The sequence below is a fragment of the Anabrus simplex genome, chromosome 1 (genome assembly GCF_040414725.1).
Source record: "Anabrus simplex isolate iqAnaSimp1 chromosome 1, ASM4041472v1, whole genome shotgun sequence".
Lineage (NCBI taxonomy): Eukaryota > Metazoa > Arthropoda > Insecta > Orthoptera > Tettigoniidae > Anabrus > Anabrus simplex.
In genome coordinates, this window is record NC_090265.1 from 1,728,335,662 (window position 1) to 1,728,357,857 (window position 22,196).

The window sequence follows — 22,196 nt, forward strand, 5'->3', positions numbered from 1 at the left end:
CCAAATCATTTTGGTTGGGTGGTAAAGAACGCACCACAGATCTTCGAGCAGTAATACTCCTAGGCTTATTTTAGCCTCATTTCGTCTACGTCACTGCTTGGAAACAAAAACAATGGTGAAAACTACTGGAGATTTCATTGACACGTGTGACCGAGGTCCAGACAACAAGCGTCAATAAAGTCATGGTGTTCACCGGGTTCCCCACTTCCCAGAATGAGTCATGCCCAAAGGAACAGGATCACGGCAATCTTCATTGCCTTTTCCTACAGAGGTTGCGTAATAGACCAAGAATTCGCAAGGGAAGGTGAAACTGCCAACGCCGTATTTTCGAAACTGTTGCTGCTACGCATCCTGCGTGTCCGGCCAGAGTTGTAGAGGACTGGAAAGTTGAGTCTAGTGATGAATTGTAATGCACACACACACACTCCCAGACGTCAAGCCATCAGAATTAACCAATGAAGGTTAAAATCTGTAAACCGGTCGGGAGTCTAACCCGTGATCTCGGGACTAAAGACCAGGCATGGACTCGTCCCGAGTAGGTGCAGCTCTTGTCAGCTCCAGAGGAAGTGAGCTGCTTGTACCATTTTTGATCACGTCCCTGCGCTCCTGCATTCTTAAATCTCTGGTAGTGGTGGTGGTGGTGATTATTGTTTTAAGAGTAAGTACAAGTGGGCAACCACCCTCTATATAACACTAATCAGAGAGAAAAAATGGAAGGGGTCCGACACTTCGAAAAATGAAGATATCGGCCAAAGGGAGACAAGGGCCACGATGGGCATGAAAATGAAAGACTCCCTAGCCCTCGAAAACCTAATAGCGTCGGGGTCGGAAAAGAACAAGAGTTGACCAAGGGAGGTCGGATAGGATAGATGAAAGTGAGGATCTTGGCACAAGTGAGTGGAAAAGTATGCCAGGACTTAGCTAATGGCCCCGTGTACGCCAACCCACGCTACAAAGTTCAGACCCCTTGGGACCCTATTAGTAGCCTCTTATGACAGGCAGGCGATACCGTGGGTGTAATTCATCGCCCCAACCCACAGGGTATTGAAATCTCTGGCAGTGCCAGGAATTAAATCCGCGCTTTTGAGGACGGCAGCTAATACCACTAACAGTTACACAACGGAGACGCACAATTGGGTGATTATTACTGTGATTCGATTCGCTCGTAGAGTTGAAATCACCGAAATGGAGACATTTATCCCAGCATTAAAGTTTGTGCTGTTGACTTCTTCATGGTGACAGAGAAGATTAAATTTAGAGGAAATAGCCTTCCTTAGAGAACGTACTGTATCGTTTCTTTACGGGCTCTGGTAAATGACTTGCTCCAGGTTGCCCAGCTATTTCTGGGGTCGCTGGGGCTACCTAGGCTCATTTTGGTTTTTATATGGAGTTTAACGTCAGATATCACTCCTGAAACCACATGATTTTTGAGGGTCAACCGGGATTCGAAACTTGGCCTTCAGGGTGGGAAGCTAGCAGCTAAGCCATTGAGCTAATGAACCCCGTGAATGGTCTATCCGGATTAACAAGTACTAAATCTATTCTTAGAGTAAAACACTTTCTTCCTGAAGCTGAACCCGTCGGTTTTTCTGCAGGAAAAGTATGTTTGTCTAGCTTCAGTACATCAATGCAAACGGCCGTAGCCGTGTAGAAACATCGGATCCCGTGAGATCTCCGAAGTTAAGCAACATTGGGCGTTGTCAAGATTTGGATGGTTTGCCACCCGCTATTGGTTGGGGGTAAGGGAATGAAGGAGCGGAAAGGAACTGGCCACCCTATCGTTCGTAAACTACAGCTCAGGCACACCTCTGCTGAGTTTCGGACCTGCCTCTGGGCAGAATACACCCTTACCCTTACGTTAGTACATCAACCTCTTTTCGATGGACAAATCAGCTTTACGCTATTTGGTCTCCTATCAAAAAACTGATAACGTGTTGGTTGATGACTTTACGTTGTTCCTTCCTAGGGCAAACAATACTGCTACTTCAGAAATATTGTAGTTTCACTTGGGTGGAAAGAAGAACTAACGGAATCTCGTACAATATTGCATGAAATTTGGTTTTGTTGTATCTCGATAATGGTACTTGGCCTAGTTCTTCTTTGCCGAGTTTTAGAAGCCATTCACTGAAGTTACATCTTAATTTTGGGCCAAGGATTAGAATATCGAAATTGACTGGACAACAGCTGCTCTGAGACAGTGAGAAATTACTGCCAGGCACTGTCGAAAGTCCGCACGAATTAAGATCACTTTTCTAGCAAAGGCGGCTTGTTGTTCATTATAAGTAACAGACCCACTGAGGAATGAGCGTAATATGGAGAATCGTCCTGAAGTCTGTCTCATTTCCTCTGATATTCTGATAGTAGTGTATGTTAGACTCATATCTGTGAATGTTCTGTTGGCTACGTCATATCACTTCGGCAATTCTGCATCCATTTTGCCATTCTATTCTTATCTCTCGGAAATCTAAATAGTCTACCCCTTTTAGATGAGCGACGCTTACAACTTAGAGCGACACAATAATCCTAACAACTTCAGTCTCTTTGCACTGGATAACATGCAGGTGTCAGAAAATACAGCTCTAGAGTCTCAAAATTCTCTAATCTTTCGGATGTATTTATTTTTTCACTGTTTATTCTATAATGCGTATGTCAACATTTCTCGTTAATCAAGAGCCGTGCGCTCTTGCTTATATGACCACTGAAAACATAGTGGACGTTCGTTCAATTACCTTCAGCCAGACAGCGCCTACCCTTCTCCATGTTATTCTGTAGTTGTGACATCTGTTGTTAGCCAGAAAAAGAACCGCGGTGTTGCCATCTCTGCATTCAAACCGACCAACCGAGCAGAGGAAAGGTGGGCGCAGTTCTGCCGTGGCTCTACGCCTCTGTATTCGGGAGACGGAGAGAGGCTGGTCTCTACCATCGACTGTTCTGAGCATGGTCTTCCGTGGATTTTCGTTCTCGCGCACATAGGCGAATGCCGGGACAGTTCCTAGTATACATAGGTCACGCCACAACCTTCTCACCGTCACCTTCACGCTATCACATATCCCTGGCCTGAGGGGTTTCGTTACTGTCTGGGAGGCCCAACGTCCCCACCAGGGACAGAATTAAAACGTTCTAGTAGTACTCGTAAGTAGTATAATTGGATGGTTCTGGCGCCTCCGCCGCATCCTCCGCCGCCCGCCTCCTCCTCCGCCGCCGCACGCCTCCGCCCGCCTCCTCCTCCGCCGCCTCCTCCGCCGCCGCCGCCGCCCGCGGGAAATTTGAATTTTGGCGGGAGATTTGAATTTGTAAACAAAGCCACGTGCTTTTTGACAGCTGTCATCGACAACAACGCATCGCTAACCTCACTGCTGCCATCTTGACGGGCCTAAACCTCACTAGTGCCAACTTAACCTAACTAGCATGAGGTAAACAAAGCCACGTGTTTTTTGACAGCCACGTGCTTTTTGACAGACAACAACGCATCGCTAACCTCAGTACTGCCATCTTGACGGGCCTAAACCTCAGTAGTGCCAACTTAACCTCATTAGCATGAGGTAAAGCCACGTGCTTCTTGACAGCCACGTGCTTTTTGACAGCCACGTGCTTTTTGACAGATTTGTAAACAAAGCCACGTGCTTTTTGACAGCTCTCATCAACAACAACGCATCGCAAACCTCAGTACTACCATCTTGACGGGCCTAAACCTTAGTGGTACCAACTTAACCTAACTAGCATGAGGTAAACAAAGCCACGTGTTTTTTGACAGCCACGTGCTTTTTGACAGATTTGTAAACAAAGCCACGTGCTTTTTGACAGCTGTCATCGACAACAACGCATCGCTAACCTAGTACTGCCATCTTGACGGGCCTAAACCTCAGTAGTACCAACTTAACCTAACTAGCGCGAGATAAACAAAGCCACGTGCTTTTTGACAGCCACGTGCTATTTTGACAGCTGTCATCCGCCATCTTTAAACTACAGAGCACCGTGCTGCCCTCTTTCGTCACCTGTCATCGGCAGTGCTGCCATCTTGACGGGCCTAAACCTTAGTGCTACCAACTTAACCTCACTAGCTCGAGATAAACAAATCCGCGTGCTTTTTTGATAGCTGTCATCCACCATCTTTAATCTATAGAGCACAGTGCTGCCCTCTTTAGCTACTTACCTTTGAAATGTGGTGGCGGATAATTTGAAAAATGCTTTTCGACAAGCAGCCATCTTTAATCCAGAGAGAACAGTGCTGCCCTCTATGTGGTGGCGGCAAATTCCACGTGCTCTTGTTTGAAAACAAACTCACGTGCTTTTCTGACAGCTGTCATCTGCCATCTTTAATCTATAGAGCACAGTGCTGCCCTCTTTAGTTTGAAATGTGGTGGTGGTAAATTCCACGTGCTCTTGTTTGGAAACAAAGCCACGTGCAGCTGTCATCCGCCATCTTTAATCAACAGAGCACTGTGCTACTATCATGCGGGCAATTTCATCACCTATCATCCGCCATCTTTAATCCACAGAACACCGTGCTGCCCTCTTTATGGCTACTACCTTAAGCACGTAGTAGCGGGCAATTTGAAAAGTTCTGTTAGCTATCATCCGCCATCTTTAATCAAGAGAGCACCGTGCTGCCATCTTTAGCTAGATACCTTTGAAATGCGGTGGCGGCAAATTGAAAAATTCCACGTGCTCTTGTTTGGAAACAAACTCACGTGCTTTTTCGACAGCTACCATCCGCCATCTTTAATCAACAGAGCATAGTGCTGCCCTCTTTAGTTTGAAATGTGATGGCGGCAAATTCTACGTGCTCTTGTTTGGTAAACATAGCCACGTGCTTTTTTGACAGCTGTCATCCGCCATCTTTAATACAGAGAGCACCGTGCTGCCCTCTTTATCGTAGTAGATGTAAATTCGTCACAGCTGTCATCCGCAGTGCTGCCATCTTAACGGGCTTAAACCTTAGTGCTACCAACTTAACCTTACTAGCGCGAGATAAACAAATCCACGTGCTTTTTGACAGCTGTCATCCACCATCTTTAATCTATAGAGCACAGTGGTGCCCTCTTTAGCTACTTACCTTTGAAATGTGGTGGCGGATAATTTGAAAAATGCTTTTTGATAGCAGCCATCTTTGAGCACCGTGCTACCCTCTTTTGTGGTGGCAGGCAATTCCACGTGACAGCAGCCATCTTTAATCAAGAGAGCACCGTGCTGCCCTCTATGTGGTGGCGGCAAATTCTACATGCTCTTGTTTGGAAACAAACTCACGTGCTTTTTTCTGACAGCTGTCATCCGCCATCTTGCATCACAAACCTCAGTGCTGCGCTCTTTAGCTAGATACCTTTGAAATGTGGTGGCGGCAATTTGAAAAAATCTATGTGCTCTTGTTTAGTAAACAAAGCCACGTGCTTTTTATGACAGCTATCATCCACCATCTTTAATCAATAGAGCACGGTGCTGCTATCATGCAGGCAATTTCATCACCTGTCATCCGCCATCTTTTAATGAACAGAGCACCGTGCTGCTCTCTGTAGTAGCGGGCAATTTGAAAAGTTCTGTTAGCTCTCATCCGCCATCTTTAATCAAGAGAGCACCGTGCTGCCATCTATGTGGTGGCGGCAAATTCTACGTGCTACGCGCAGCTGTCATCCACCATCTTACATCGCAAACCTCAGTGCTACACTCTATGTGGTGGCGGATAATTTAAAAAGAAAAATTCTACATCAGTCCTCTCTCGACGCTAATTGCACAAGATGGTGACTATACATGACTCCTTAAAGGTGCTTATGCAAGATGATCGCTATACATAGACGCCCTTGGGATGCTTGCGCAAGATGGCGGTTATACAAGGCTCCTTATGAGGGATGCTTGCGCGAGATGGTGGTTGCTCTTATGAGGCGGCTTAAGGATCCATGACTAGAGACGCCCTAAGGATGCTTGCGCAAGATGGCGGATGAAAGATGGCGGTTATACATAGCTCCTTATGAGACAGCCAGTACTCAATACAACATGTGATCAGAACATTGATTGATGTGTTCAGAACACTGTACTCGATACAACATGTGATTAAAACATTGTGTGGTGTGTTCAGAACACTACATAAGTAGAATCGAACGCTGTATTAGGGGATACCTTTGTTTAGATTGAAACATAACAAGACTAGAATTGAACACTGCACATTGATTGATTGATGTGTTCAGAACACAAAATAAGTAGAATCGAACACTGTACTCGATGTCGTTAACTTCAACATGTGATTAAAACATTGTCTGGTGTGTTCAGAACACTACATAAGTAGAATCGAACGCTGTACAACATGTTAGGGGATACCTTTGTTCTAAGAAGATCAGATTGAAACATAACAAGACTAGAATTGAACACTGCACTCGATGTCGTTACATGTGATCAGAACAATGATTGATGTGTTCAGATCACGAAACAAGTAGAACCGAACACTGTACAACATGTTAGGGGATACCTTTGTTCTAAGAAGATCAGCTTGAAACATAACAAGACTAGAATTGAACACTGCACTCGATACAACATGTAATCAGAACATTGATTGATGTGTTCAGATCACGAAACAAGTAGAACCGAACACTGTACAACATGTTAGGGGATACCTTTGTTTAGATTGAAACTAACAAGACTAGAATCGAACACTGCACTCGATGTCGTTACATGTGATCCGATACAACATGTTAGGGGATACCTTTATCCTAAGAACCGAACACTGTACAACATGTTAGGGGATACCTTTGTTTAGATTGAAACTAACAAGACTAGAATCGAACACTGCACTCGATGTCGTTACATGTGATCCGATACAACATGTTAGGGGATACCTTTGTTTAGATTGAAACATAGCAAGCCTAGAATCGAACATTGTTTGATGTGTTCAGTACAACTTCAATGATTAACACACACTGTGCACATATCGCATAGCTAAAAACACACTGTGCACATATCGCATACCTAACACTTCAAATGATTTGCTTAGTACGAAAATAAGAAATATATACCGCGTAGCTAACTCGTTCATCACACTGCTAAGACGCTTAGTAATTGTGAATACACTCATACGAAAATCAAGAAAGCACACTGCGTAGCCAACTCGCTCGGCTCACTCGCTTAGTATTTGCAACACACACGGATAAGAATGTTCCGAGATACTTACATGTTTTTTAAGGGAGGGTGAAAGATCATAAAGTATATGTACACATGTTGTCTCCTCCAAGTTGTAAGATGAAATAGACGCAGTACTGCGAGTTTCCGCTCTAGCTGGCGAACGGAAGTAGCATGATATCTCAGCAAAAAATAATACGCGTGAGCTTGCAAGTCAGACACAATGATGGATACCGCGATTCAAATCCTGGTAACTTATGCCGTCGGGAAGGGTATCCGGCGAGCATCTAGCTGTAAATCCCCGATTCTCGACAGATTCTTAATCCCAGTTCTTTGACTTCAGGAAGGGCAACCGGTCGAAAACAATAGTGTATGATGTAAGAGGTTAGATACTACCAGTTTTGTGTCAGGAAGGACAACTAGTCTTAAAACAAAACAGATTCTTAATCCGAGTTCTTTGACGTCAGGAAGGGCAACCGGTCGAAAACTATAGTGTATGATGTAAGAGGCTAGATACTGCCAGTTTTGCGTCAGGAAGGGCAACTCAACAAATTCTTGCGATTTAAAATCTTGGTCAGGAAGGGCATCCGGCTGTAGTGATACAGCGATTTACAATCTAGCTGTAAAACCCCCGATTCTCGACAGATTCTTAATCCGAGTTCTTTGACGTCAGGAAGGGCAACCGGTCGAAAACAATAGTGTATGATGTAAGAGGTTAGATACTACCAGTTTTGCGTCAGGAAGGGCAACTAGTCTTAAAACAAAACAGATTCTTAATCCGAGTTCTTTGACGTCAGGAAGGGCAACCGGTCGAAAACTATAGTGTATGATGTAAGAGGTTAGATACTGCCAGTTTTGCGTCAGGAAGGGCAACTCAACAAATTCTTGCGATTTAAAATCCTAGTCAGGAAGGGCAGCCGGTCGTAAAACTATGGTGTGAGGCGGGGTGTGCAAAAAAGCCAGCATTAAGTAAGGGCTGTTGATAGGAGGCGTTAAACCATGTGCATGCTCCTTCACCAGGAGAAGCCTACATGCCGGTACCGTGCAGGTTCTTTCGATAGGAGTAGGCACTGTGTGTGTTTTAACCTCTCCGTACAATCATGATATTTTACGTTAGGAACTTACATAGGCTAAATGCTACACATTCCGTGGCAGAGCCGGGAATCGAACTCGGACCTCCGAGGGTAGCAGCTAATCACACTAACTACTGCACTGCAGAGGAGGACTATTTCAGAATATTTTACAACCTTAATTGGTACTGTGTTTTAAGAGCTTACATGCTACTCAGCTAAGAAGACGTTCGCGAGTTACAAGCCGCTCATCAGCATGCAGTGTCCTCGTTCAAGGCCGAGCCGGAAGATACGTGTACAATTTCAGCTAACACACGCATTCCGCTGCTCGCTCTGCGCTGATACGACTTCATGGACAGTAGAACAAACCTATAGCCTACAGTATGCATGCCTCTCACCCAGTAGTCTCGGGTTCGATTCTCTTGGGAATAAAAATGTGTTTAAATCGCAAGAATTTGTTGAGTTGTCATTCCTGACACAAAACTAGCAGTATCTAACCTCATACACTATAGTTTTCAACCGGTTGCCCTTCCTGACAACTCGGATTAAGAATCTGTTTTGTTTTAAGACTAGTTGTCCTTCCTGATGCAAAATTGGCAGTATCTAAGCTCTTACATCATACGCTATTGTTTTCGACCGGTTGCCCTTCCTGACAACTCGGATTTAGAATCTGTCGAGAATCGGGGGTTTTACAGCTAGATTTTAAATCGCAGTATCACGAACTATTGTTTTACTGCTGGATGCCCTTCCTGACTAAGATTTTAAATCGCAAGAATTTGTTTTAAGACTCAAGTCTTGTTATGTTTCTTTCGTAATCTGCAAGTCTAAACAAGCATATCGCTGCACACTCTTGCCTTCACGATGCGTGTTCGATAATTGTTTTCAACTAGTTGCCCTTCCTGACGTCAAAGAACTCGGATTAAGAATCTGTCGAGAATCGGGGGATATACAGCTAGATGCACTTCTTAGATTTTAAATCACGAACTATTGTTTTACTGCTGTATGCCCTTCCTGACTAAGATTTTAAATCGCAAGAATTTGTTTTAAGACTCAAGTCTTGTTATGTTTCTTTCGTAATCTGCAAGTCTAAACAAGCATATCGCTGCACACTCTTGCCTTCGCGATGCGTGTTCGATAATTGTTTTCAACCGGTTGCCCTTCCTGACGTCAAAGAACTCGGATTAAGAATCTGTCGAGAATCGGGGGTTTTACTGCTAGATTTTAAATCGCAGTATCACGAACTATTGTTTTACTGCTGGATGCCCTTCCTGACTAAGATTTTAAATCGCAAGAATTTGTTTTAAGACTCAAGTCTTGTTATGTTTCTTTCGTAATCTGCAAGTCTAAACAAGCATATCGCTGTACACTCTTGCCTTCACGATGCGTGTTCGATAATTGTTTTCAACCGGTTGCCCTTCCTGACGTCAAAGAACTCGGATTAAGAATCTGTCGAGAATCGGGGGTTTTACTGCTAGATTTTAAATCGCAGTATCACGAACTATTGTTTTACTACCGGATGCCCTTCCTGACTAAGATTTGAAATCGCAAGAATTTGTTTTAAGACTCAAGTCTTGTTATGTTTCTTTCGTAATCTGCAAGTCTAAACAAGCATATCGCTGCACACTCTTGCCTTCGCGATGCGTGTTCGATAATTGTTTTCAACCGGTTGCCCTTCCTGACGTCAAAGAACTCGGATTAAGAATCTGTCGAGAATCGGGGGTTTTACTGCTAGATTTTAAATCGCAGTATCACGAACTATTGTTTTACTACCGGATGCCCTTCCTGACTAAGATTTTAAATCGCAAGAATTTGTTTTAAGACTCAAGTCTTGTTATGTTTCTTTCGTAATCTGCAAGTCTAAACAAGCATATCGCTGCACACTCTTGCCTTCGCGATGCGTGTTCGATAATTGTTTTCAACCGGTTGCCCTTCCTGACGTCAAAGAACTCGGATTAAGAATCTGTCGAGAATCGGGGGTTTTACAGCTAGATTTTAAATCGCAGTATCACGAACTATTGTTTTACTGCCGGATGCCCTTCCTGACTAAGATTTTAAATCGCAAGAATTTGTTTTAAGACTCAAGTCTTGTTATGTTTCTTTCGTAATCTGCAAGTCTAAACAAGCATATCGCTGTACACTCTTGCCTTCACGATGCGTATTCGATAATTGTTTTCAACCGGTTGCCCTTCCTGACGTCAAAGAACTCGGATTAAGAATCTGTCGAGAATCGGGGGTTTACAGCTAGATTTTAAATCGCAGTATCACGAACTATTGTTTTACTGCTGGATGTCCTTCCTGACTAAGATTTTAAATCGCAAGAATTTGTTTTAAGACTCAAGTCTTGTTATGTTTCTTTCGTAATCTGCAAGTCTAAACAAGCATATCGCTGCACACTCTTGCCTTCACGATGCGTGTTCGATAATTGTTTTCAACTAGTTGCCCTTCCTGACGTCAAGGAACTCGGATTAAGAATCTGTCGAGAATCGGGGGATATACAGCTAGATGCACTTCTTAGATTTTAAATCACGAACTATTGTTTTACTGCTGAATGCCCTTCCTGACTAAGATTTTAAATCGCAAGAATTTGTTTTAAGACTCAAGTCTTGTTATGTTTCTTTCGTAATCTGCAAGTCTAAACAAGCATATCGCTGCACACTCTTGCCTTCGCGATGCGTGTTCGATAATTGTTTTCAACCGGTTGCCCTTCCTGACGTCAAAGAACTCGGATTAAGAATCTGTCGAGAATCGGGGGATATACAGCTAGATTTTAAATCGCAGTATCACGAACTATTGTTTTACTGCTGGATGCCCTTCCTGACTAAGATTTTAAATCGCAAGAATTTGTTTTAAGACTCAAGTCTTGTTATGTTTCTTTCGTAATCTGCAAGTCTAAACAAGCATATCGCTGTACACTCTTGCCTTCACGATGCGTGTTCGATAATTGTTTTCAACCGGTTGCCCTTCCTGACGTCAAAGAACTCGGATTAAGAATCTGTCGCGAATGGGGGGTTTTACTGCTAGATTTTAAATCGCAGTATCACGAACTATTGTTTTACTACCGGATGCCCTTCCTGACTAAGATTTTAAATCGCAAGAATTTGTTTTAAGACTCATGTCTTGTTATGTTTCTTTCGTAATCTGCAAGTCTAAACAAGCATATCGCTGCAAACTCTTGCCTTCGCGATGCGTGTTCGATAATTGTTTTCAACCGGTTGCCCTTCCTGACGTCAAAGAACTCGGATTAAGAATCTGTCGAGAATCGGGGGTTTTACAGCTAGATTTTAAATCGCAGTATCACGAACTATTGTTTTACTGCTGGATGCCCTTCCTGACTAAGATTTTAAATCGCAAGAATTTTTTTTTAAGACTCAAGTCTTGTTATGTTTCTTTCGTAATCTGCAAGTCTAAACAAGCATATCGCTGTACACTCTTGCCTTCGCGATGCGTGTTCGATAATTGTTTTCAACCGGTTGCCCTTCCTGACGTCAAAGAACTCGGATTAAGAATCTGTCGAGAATCGGGGGTTTTACTGCTAGATTTTAAATCGCAGTATCACGAACTATTGTTTTACTACCGGATGCCCTTCCTGACTAAGATTTTAAATCGCAAGAATTTGTTTTAAGACTCAAGTCTTGTTATGTTTCTTTCGTAATCTGCAAGTCTAAACAAGCATATCGCTGTACACTCTTGCCTTCGCGATGCGTGTTCGATAATTGTTTTCAACCGGTTGCCCTTCCTGACGTCAAAGAACTCGGATTAAGAATCTGTCGAGAATCGGGGGTTTTACTGCTAGATTTTAAATCGCAGTATCACGAACTATTGTTTTACTACCGGATGCCCTTCCTGACTAAGATTTTAAATCGCAAGAATTTGTTTTAAGACTCAAGTCTTGTTATGTTTCTTTCGTAATCTGCAAGTCTAAACAAGCATATCGCTGCACACTCTTGCCTTCGCGATGCGTGTTCGATAATTGTTTTCAACCGGTCGCCCTTCCTGACGTCAAAGAACTCGGATTAAGAATCTGTCGAGAATCGGGGGTTTTACAGCTAGATTTTAAATCACGAACTATTGTTTTACTGCCGGATGCCCTTCCTGACTAAGATTTTAAATCGCAAGAATTTTGTTTTAAGACTCAAGTCTTGTTATGTTTCTTTCGTAATCTGCAAGTCTAAACAAGCATATCGCTGCACACTCTTGCCTTCGCGATGCGTGTTCGATAATTGTTTTCAACCGGTTGCCCTTCCTGACGTCAAAGAACTCGGATTAAGAATCTGTCGAGAATCGGGGGTTTTACTGCTAGATTTTAAATCGCAGTATCACGAACTATTGTTTTACTGCTGGATGCCCTTCCTGACTAACATTTTAAATCGCAAGAATTTGTTTTAAGACTCAAGTCTTGTTATGTTTCTTTCGTAATCTGCAAGTCTAAACAAGCATATCGCTGCACACTCTTGCCTTCACGATGCGTGTTCGATAATTGTTTTCGACCGGTTGCCCTTCCTGACGTCAAAGAACTCTTATTAAGAATCTGTCGAGAATCGGGGGATATACAGCTAGATTTTAAATCGCAGTATCACGAACTATTGTTTTACTGCTGGATGCCCTTCCTGACTAAGATTTTAAATTGCAAGAATTTGTTTTAAGACTCAAGTCTTGTTATGTTTCTTTCGTAATCTGCAAGTCTAAACAAGCATATCGCTGCACACTCTTGCCTTCGCGATGCGTGTTCGATAATTGTTTTCAACCGGTTGCCCTTCCTGACGTCAAAGAACTGGGATTAAGAATCTATCGAGAATCGGGGATTTACAGCTAGATGCTCGCCGGATACCCTTCCCGACGGCATAAGTTACCAGGATTTGAATCGCGGTATCCATCATTGTGTCTGACTTGCAAGCTCACGCGTATTTTTATTTTTTGCTGAGATATCATGCTACTTCCGTTCGCCAGCTAGAGCGGAAACTCGCAGTACTGCGTCTATTTCATCTTACAACTTGGAGGAGACAACATGTGTACATATAATTTATGATCTTTCACCCTCCCTTAAAAAACATGTAAGTATCTCGGAACATTCTTATCCGTGTGTGTTGCAATTACTAAGCGAGTGAGCCGAGCGAGTTGGCTACGCAGTGTGCTTTCTTGATTTTCGTATGAGTGTATTCACAATTACTAAGCGTCTTAGCAGTGTGATGAACGAGTTAGCTACGCGGTATATATTTTTTTATTTTCGTACTAAGCAAATCATTTGAAGTGTTAGTCTTGTTAGTTTCAATCTAAACAAAGGTATCCCCTAACATGTTGTACAGTGTTCGGTTCTACTTGTTTCGTGATCTGAACACATCAATCAATGTTCTGATTACATGTTGTATCGAGTGCAGTGTTCAATTCTAGTCTTGTTATGTTTCAAGCTGATCTTCTTAGAACAAAGGTATCCCCTAACATGTTGTACAGTGTTCGGTTCTACTTGTTTCGTGATCTGAACACATCAATCATTGTTCTGATCGCATGTAACGACATCGAGTGCAGTGTTCAATTCTAGTCTTGTTATGTTTCAATCTGATCTTCTTAGAACAAAGGTATCCCCTAACATGTTGTACAGCGTTCGATTCTACTTATGTAGTGTTCTGAACACACCAGACAATGTTTTAATCACATGTTGAAGTTAACGACATCGAGTACAGTGTTCGATTCTACTTATTTTGTGTTCTGAACACATCAATCAATCAATGTGCAGTGTTCAATTCTAGTCTTGTTATGTTTCAATCTAAACAAAGGTATCCCCTAATACAGCATTCGATTCTACTTATGTAGTGTTCTGAACACACCACACAATGTTTTAATCACATGTTGTATCGAGTACAGTGTTCTGAACACATCAATCAATGTTCTGATCACATGTTGTATCGAGTACTGGCTGTCTCATAAGGAGCTATGTATAGCCGCCATCTTGCATCCGCCATCTTGCGCAAGCATCCTTAGGGCGTCTCTAGTCATGGATCCTTAAGCCGCCTCATAAGAGCAACCACCATCTCGCGCAAGCATCCCTCATAAGGAGCCTTGTATAACCGCCATCTTGCGCAAGCATCCCAAGGGCGTCTATGTATAGCGATCATCTTGCATAAGCACCTTTAAGGAGTCATGTATAGTCACCATCTTGTGCAATTAGCGTCGAGAGAGGACTGATGTAGAATTTTTCTTTTTAAATTATCCGCCACCACATAGAGTGTAGCACTGAGGTTTGCGATGTAAGATGGTGGATGACAGCTGCGCGTAGCGCGTAGAATTTGCCGCCACCACATAGATGGCAGCACGGTGCTCTCTTGATTAAAGACGGCGGATGACAGCTAACAGAACTTTTCAAATTGCCCGCTACTACAGAGAGCAGCACGGTGCTCTGTTCATTAAAAGATGGCGGATGACAGGTGATGAAATTGCCTGCATGATAGCAGCACCGTGCTCTATTGATTAAAGATGGTGGATGATAGCTGTCATAAAAAGCACGTGGCTTTGTTTACTAAACAAGAGCACATAGATTTTTTTTTCAAATTGCCGCCACCACATTTCAAAGGTATCTAGCTAAAGAGCGCAGCACTGAGGTTTGTGATGCAAGATGGCGGATGACAGCTGTCAGAAAAAAGCACGTGAGTTTGTTTCCAAACAAGAGCATGTAGAATTTGCCGCCACCACATAGAGGGCAGCACGGTGCTCTCATGATTAAAGATGGCTGCTGTCACGTGGAATTGCCTGCCACCACAAAAGAGGGTAGCACGGTGCTCAAAGATGGCTGCTATCAAAAAGCATTTTTCAAATTATCCGCCACCACATTTCAAAGGTAAGTAGCTAAAGAGGGCACCACTGTGCTCTATAGATTAAAGATGGTGGATGACAGCTGTCAAAAAGCACGTAGATTTGTTTATCTCGCGCTAGTAAGGTTAAGTTTGTAGCACTAAGGTTTAAGCCCGTTAAGATGGCAGCACTGCGGATGACAGCTGTGACGAATTTACATCTACTACGATAAAGAGGGCAGCACTGTGCTCTATAGATTAAAGATGGCGGATGACAGCTGACAAAAAAGCACGTGAGTTTGTTTACTAAACAAGAGCACGTGGAATTTGTCGCCACCACATTTCAAAGGTAAGTAGCTAAAGAGGGCAGCACTGTGCTCTATAGATTAAAGATGGCGGATGGTAGCTGTCGAAAAAGCACGTGAGTTTGTTTCCAAACAAGAGCACGTGGAATTTTTCAATTTGCCGCCACCACATAGAGGGCAGCACTGTTCTCTCTGGATTAAAGATGGCTGCTTGTCGAAAAGCATTTTTCAAATTATCCGCCACCACATTTCAAAGGTAAGTAGCTAAAGAGGGCAGCACTGTGCTCTATAGATTAAAGATGGCGGATGACAGCTATCAAAAAAGCACGTGGCTGTCAAAAAGCACGTGGATTTGTTTATCTCGAGCTAGTGAGGTTAAGTTGGTAGCACTAAGGTTTAGGTCTGTCAAGATGGCAGCACTGCCGATGACAGGTGATGAAAGAGGGCAGCACGGTGCTCTGTAGTTTAAAGATGGCGGATGACAGCTGTCAAAAAAGCACGTGGCTGTCAAAAAGCACGTGGCTTTGTTTACCACACGCTAGTTAGGTTAAGTTGGTACTACTGAGGTTTAGGCCCGTCAAGATGGCAGTACTGAGGTTAGCGATGCGTTGTTGTCTGTCAAAAAGCACGTGGCTTTGTTTACAAATCTGTCAAAAAGCACCTGGCTGTCAAAAAGCACGTGGCTTTGTTTACCTCGCGCTAGTTAGGTTAAGTTGGCACTACTGAGGTTTAGGCCCGTCAAGATGGCAGTACTGAGGTTAGCGATGCGTTGTTGTCTGTCAAAAAGCACGTGGCTGTCAAAAAACACGTGGCTTTGTTTACCTCACGCTAATTAGGTTAAGTTGGCACTAGTGAGGTTTAGGCCCGTCAAGATGGCAGCAGTGAGGTTAGCGATGCGTTGTTGTCGATGACAGCTGTCAAAAAGCACGTGGCTTTGTTTACAAATTCAAATCTCGCGCCAAAATTCAAATTTCCCGCCAAAATTCAAATTTCCCGCGGGCGGCGGCGGCGGAGGAGGAGGCGGGCGGAGGCGTGCGGCGGCGGAGGTGCGGCAGAACTGTCCAATTATACTACTCTCGTACTACTAGTAGTAGTAGTAGTACTAATAATAAGTCGATGAATGAGGAGTGGGTCTCGGCCTTGGCTGCTCCGACAGCTCTGCACTCCGACCAATCGAGCAAAGGAAGGTTTCTACTCCCCCGTCGGCTGTCCTGAGAATGGCTTTCTGTTGTTTTCATTTCTCCTGCACTAAGGCGAATGCCAGGACACTTCCCAGTAGTGATGGGACATTCGATTCATTTTACTGAATCGATTTATTTGATTCCGTTCACGTTACTGAACCGATACAGTGATCCGATTCACGGCTCATTGGTCACCGCTCCTACTGCGTCTGTGTAGTATGTGCTGGTAAGACAGCAGCAACAGCATTCAGTGCTCGCAGCTGCCATCTGGTCTTCACACTATGAACTCCTTTCTTAGAAAAAAGCTAGTTACTCTAATACATCGAAGGTTTCCGGCGATGCAGGGTGGGAAATGTTAGGATTAGGAAGGTGGCAGCCATGGCCTGAATTAAGGTAGTCCCAGCATTATCCGGTGTGAAAATGGGAAACTACGGAAAACCCACCATCCCCCAAATGCAAGCGCATAGCCACGCGATATTAACCGCACGACAACTCGCTCAGTCATTTTTGAAAATATGTATTTTTCTATCAGCTGAGGATTTTTTTAAATAGTCATATTTTGTATAGGCTACCCGAGATGTACAGTAGCCCGCTGGTTTTCTGATTCAACATACTGTTACTACGTATTGCGTTTGTCCACATATGATTGAAGTCTTGTGCAACGATGTGACATATGAACTGAGAGAATACTGAGCCGTTCTTCCCAATATAAACCAGGTACTTTTGAGTGGTCATGAGCATGACTCATAGTCATAGGGCAGGCTAGAGTCCAGTTTAATTGTCAAATGTCCACTAAGTTATAATACTAAGATTCATTAAACTAATAAATAGTATAACCTAATAGCCTACCTACTGACTAGCTACTTCAGAATTATGTTGTGACTACCTCTTTAACACTGCAAATAAATCCATCTATTATTTAAAACTCCCTGTAAGAAGAGGACAGTGAATGCAAATGGGTATTATTTTCAAATGAGCTGAGCTCGAGAGTCCATTATAGCATACGATTCTTTCAGTGTAGCATGGCTCACTGTATGTCTCGCTGCAGTGAGCCGATAAGGAGCCGTGTGTATCTTGTGTCTCACTGAACCGGCTCGTTCACGATTCTTTCGGTGTACCATGGCTCACTGTATGCCTCGCTGCAGCGGAAGCTCGGCTCTCCGCGTGTCCAGTGAGCCGATAAGGAGCCATGTGTATCATGTGTCTCACTGAGCCGCGCTCGTTCACGATTCTTTCGATGTGCCATGATTCACTGTCTCGCTGCAGCAGAAGCTCGGCTCCCCGGCCGATAAGAAGACGTGTGTATCATGTGTCTCACTGAGCCGCGCTCGTTCACGATTCTTTCGAAGTGCCATGATTCACTGTCTCGCTGCAGCGGAAGCTCGGCTACCCGTCAACGTCCAGTGAGTGCACCACTCAGCACTGTCTACTGGGAGTAAGCTGAATCGTGTGCCGTGAGCTCGCCGTTCCTGTGGATCGATTCACTCGGACACTTGAATGAATTGGTACACTGCTTCGAACCATACATTCAGTAGCCAACACTACATCCCAGTATAGGCCACGGCCACCAACCCTCTCACCTTTCCCACACATCTCCTTCTCCGATACGAATCTCCTGGCCTGGAAGACGGCTTCAAAGTATAGGAGGCCCACCTCCCTCTTCAGTAGTAGTGGTACTCATAATACCGTGCGGCTGTGAGCTTGCATCCGGGAGATAGTGGGTTCGAATACCTGAAGATTGTTTTCCGTGGTTTCCTATTTTCACACCCGGCAAATGCAGGGGCTGTACCTTAATTAAGGCCACGGACGCTTCCTTCCAACTCTTAGAACTTTCCTATCCCATCGTCGCCATAAGACCTATCTGTGTCGGTGCGACGTAAAGCCACAAGGAAAAAAAAAGTACTAATAATAGTTAAAATAAAGAATAAAAACATAGTTCTGGCACATACACATGTACGTTGCTTTCATTTACATCATATTTCATAAAAATTCGATCCAGTGGAAGTTGTTTGCGGATTGTGTTTTAAATATTGAGATAATCAATATTAACATATTATTTCTTGTAATAATCCCCGTCAGGAAGTCGTAAAATTTAAACAACGAGATTTCCACTTTCGGAGGTGCACATGACACTGAGGTTCACTCATCCTACACCAGAAATGAGTACCAGGTTAATTCCTGGGGGCAAAGGCGGCCGGGCGTAGAGCTAATCACTCTATCCCGTCACGTGCCGAGGTTAACAATGGTGGATCCTTTACCTTCCACTCCTCCAAGGGCCTTCATAGCCTGTACGGAGGTGACTTTGCTGTCTTGTAGTAAGAGATTTACGGCTCAAAATTACGTCTACTGCCCTGTATGTATTTTCTTTGATTAAATCTAGTTTAAGCGTAAGAAACACTGACATTACAGTTAGCTAGACACGGACTGAGTTGGACGTGAGGTTGGGGTCGTGCAGCTGTGAGCTTTGCGTTCGGGAGAGAGTGGGTTCGAACACCTCTCTCGGTAACAACGATGACGGTTTCCCATTTTCACACCAGGAAGATATTGGGACTCTACCTTAACTCAGGCCACGACCGCTTCCTACCAACGCTTAGCCCTTCACTATCCCATTGTAGCCACAAGATCTATCAGTGTCGGTGAGACGTAAAGCAAATTATAAAAGTCACATAGTCAGCTACCGGTTCATTACCTTTCTAGATCTCATCTTAGGCAACACTAATTGTTATAGAACTCAGAAAATTTGTTCTCCTCATTCGTATCGTTCCCTTTCTCACCCACGAGAATTCATCATTTTCTCCTTTGGTGCCTAGCTTGCGCTAAAAGTCCTCATCGGGCCGACACCAAACGTTTATTGATGTAGGCTACTCAGTGTCTCCCCTGCCAAGACCATTTTACGTCGCAAGGAAACGTTTCGTTTCGCAAGACGATGTTAAATAAATTGAGCTTTATCAGAACGTTGCACAAATGCAACGACGATACCGCTACAATTTTGATTTAGCAGTTTGGTAAACGGTGGCAAGCGTCTAGCAAGTCACTAACTATGTTTACATCTGGTGCCTCTCCTACCTGCTTTACGGAAATCATGAATGAAATCCGTGTAACGTACTCCTGCCATAACCCTTCGATCTACGTTCTACAAGCTTCTCGAAACATCGTCGCACCTACGTCTCCATATACTCTGCAATATCTACATTTCTACTGGACTATATGCTTTCTACTGTTATTATTATCAATGAATTAATGGTTTAATCATATTTGGTGCTCACCCATCTCTTCCTTCCCGTGTCTCACTACATACTCACTGCCATTCTGTGTTTACAATCTACGGTCTACGTCATCTGCTACGTCACCCAAAACTTCCCGAAGTTACTGGGCTTCCGTTCTTGGCGTATTTATAATGCACTGCCGTGTTCGTCTCAACAGCCTGGCATCGAATTATATACAGTGAGTGTGTGTGGAGGGGGCCACTGTCTTTGTGCGGCTTGCTGTATTCAAGCGCAAGTCTTTTCCGTCCACCTGGAAACATCGTATCTTCGGGACACTGGGTGAGCAAACACTTCACTTCTAATTTTGCAAGAACTAAATTCGCCCTTTCAGCCACTTGTCTATTTATTCATTCTGCTTATTGAAGGCCTTATTTTGTGTCTAATCTGTTTCGAAGTTCTATGGACTTAAAATTTTCACGATATAAAATGAAGATGAAAATTTAAAATTTGGACCTTTTAAATAGCACAGTAGCCGGTGAAAGAACTCTAAGTATTGCGCAGTCGGATTAGTGTTTTTCTTTCATACTTGTTATTTTTTATCTTCCTCCTTTACCTCACGTCCCTCCTTTGCTTGCGTTATTAGAGTTTTGTGTAACACCCTGGAAGTGTTATTTTTTTTTTAAATCGTGGCCAATAATAATTATGGTTGTCATGCTAAAATGTAGCTTTTTGAAAAGTTTATCCTTGTTATCCCAAAAAGGAATGTTATGAGTCTATGGTATGTGTAAATCGTTCTAAGGTTTGTGAGAAGATTTTGGGTAGCAGTTTCTTACTTTGTTTTGGTTGTTCGAACTCTGTGGTCTTTAATGAAAGTGGGAATGCGTATTACTGGACTTCATCTATGTTATCTCTTGGACTTTTTTCAAATCCCATGATAATCTGTGTATGTAATTACATAGTAATTGTCTGATATATTCCATTATCCGAATTGTCGGCTGATGGTCCTTTTTTAATTTCCGGTACCTATCACGGAAACCTCTCCTTCCCTCCACCCCCTCCCCAGTGTTGCTTCCTATCACTCTGCTCGCTACTGTTTTGTTTTACGCAGAATCTTGGCCTCTTCAACCTTGTTGGGAGAATTGGTGACATATTCTCGCCTTTGCCTTGGAATCATCTTGTTTTTCAAACAGCGCCGATGCTAATATACTATGCCAAAATAATTTTATGTTGCACAATTGCGTTACATCCGAAAAGTTGTGAATTTCTCCACTACAGTATACTCCAGTGTACATCGGTGTGTAGATTGGAGGAAGAAATATAAACAATGCGACATATGCTGATGATACAACCCTGCTGAATGAAACAGAAGAGCTAATGCTTTCAATTTTCCGCCTCAATGTTTAAGTATAAAAAGGGCCTCTATCTCAATCTTAAAAAGACCAAAGTTATGACTACAATTGAGGTGAAGGATATCCTCCTCTTGGGAGTAAAAATCAGTCAAAGTGGACATTGCTCTCCTGAAATTAAAAGACGGAATTCGCCTGGACGAATCGCTATGATGATTATGTCTCCGATCAGGACGAGCAGAGGTATCAGTTTGGCTACCAAGTACAGATAAGTCAATGTGATTATATTCCTACTGTTTATGTATGGACGCTGAAACGGGCAGACAAGGAGATGATCGACGTTTTTGAGCTCTGGTGTTGGCAAAGACTCTTACGTATACCAGGCAGTGCAAAGTCACCAATAAGGCAGGTTTAGAGCGCATCAAGCCACTTATGTCATTTCTTCGTATGATTATGAAGCTGAGATTAGCATACATTGGCCACGTTATGCGATCAGATTCGTTGGAAAAAGCAATCATTCTAGGAATAATCAGTGATACAAGAAGACCAAGTCGCCAGAGGACTCGTTTAAACACCATTAAAACACACACCACCAACTAAAGGAGGCAGTGTGGAATAAGACAACTTGGAGATCAATTCATAGAATCGCCGATGGTCGGATTCGACTGAACGGATGACATAGACATACTCCAGGAATACTCCTTCGATTCAATAGCCCCTGTTTTCAGAGCCCATACTTTTGATTAATTTTACTTTTCCTTGATTAAGCTGTTCATTTTTTTGCCTAGCCAAAAAACCAGTATTACCATCTAGATTTGCGTGACATACATTTAGTTACCTAGATCGTTCCAGCTTTTCTTCCTTCATAGACCACATTTCCACTGTTAAACCCCGTAGCTCTTCTATGGTGTCATAACGAGGAGTAGTAATAACGTCCGCTTCCTCCTATCCGGTGTAAAACCAAATTTCAGTTAATATTAACAAAGTTGTTTTATTTTGCTCTTTGCTTTACGTCGCACCGACAGAGATATGTCGACGATGGGATAGGAAATGCCTACGAAGTGGAAGGAAGCGGCGTGGCCTCAATTAAAGCATTTGCCTTTTGTGAAACTATTAAACCACGGAAAATCATCTTCAGGTCTCCCGACAGTGGGGCTCGAACCCACTATCTCCCGATTACTGGATACTGACCACACGTAAGC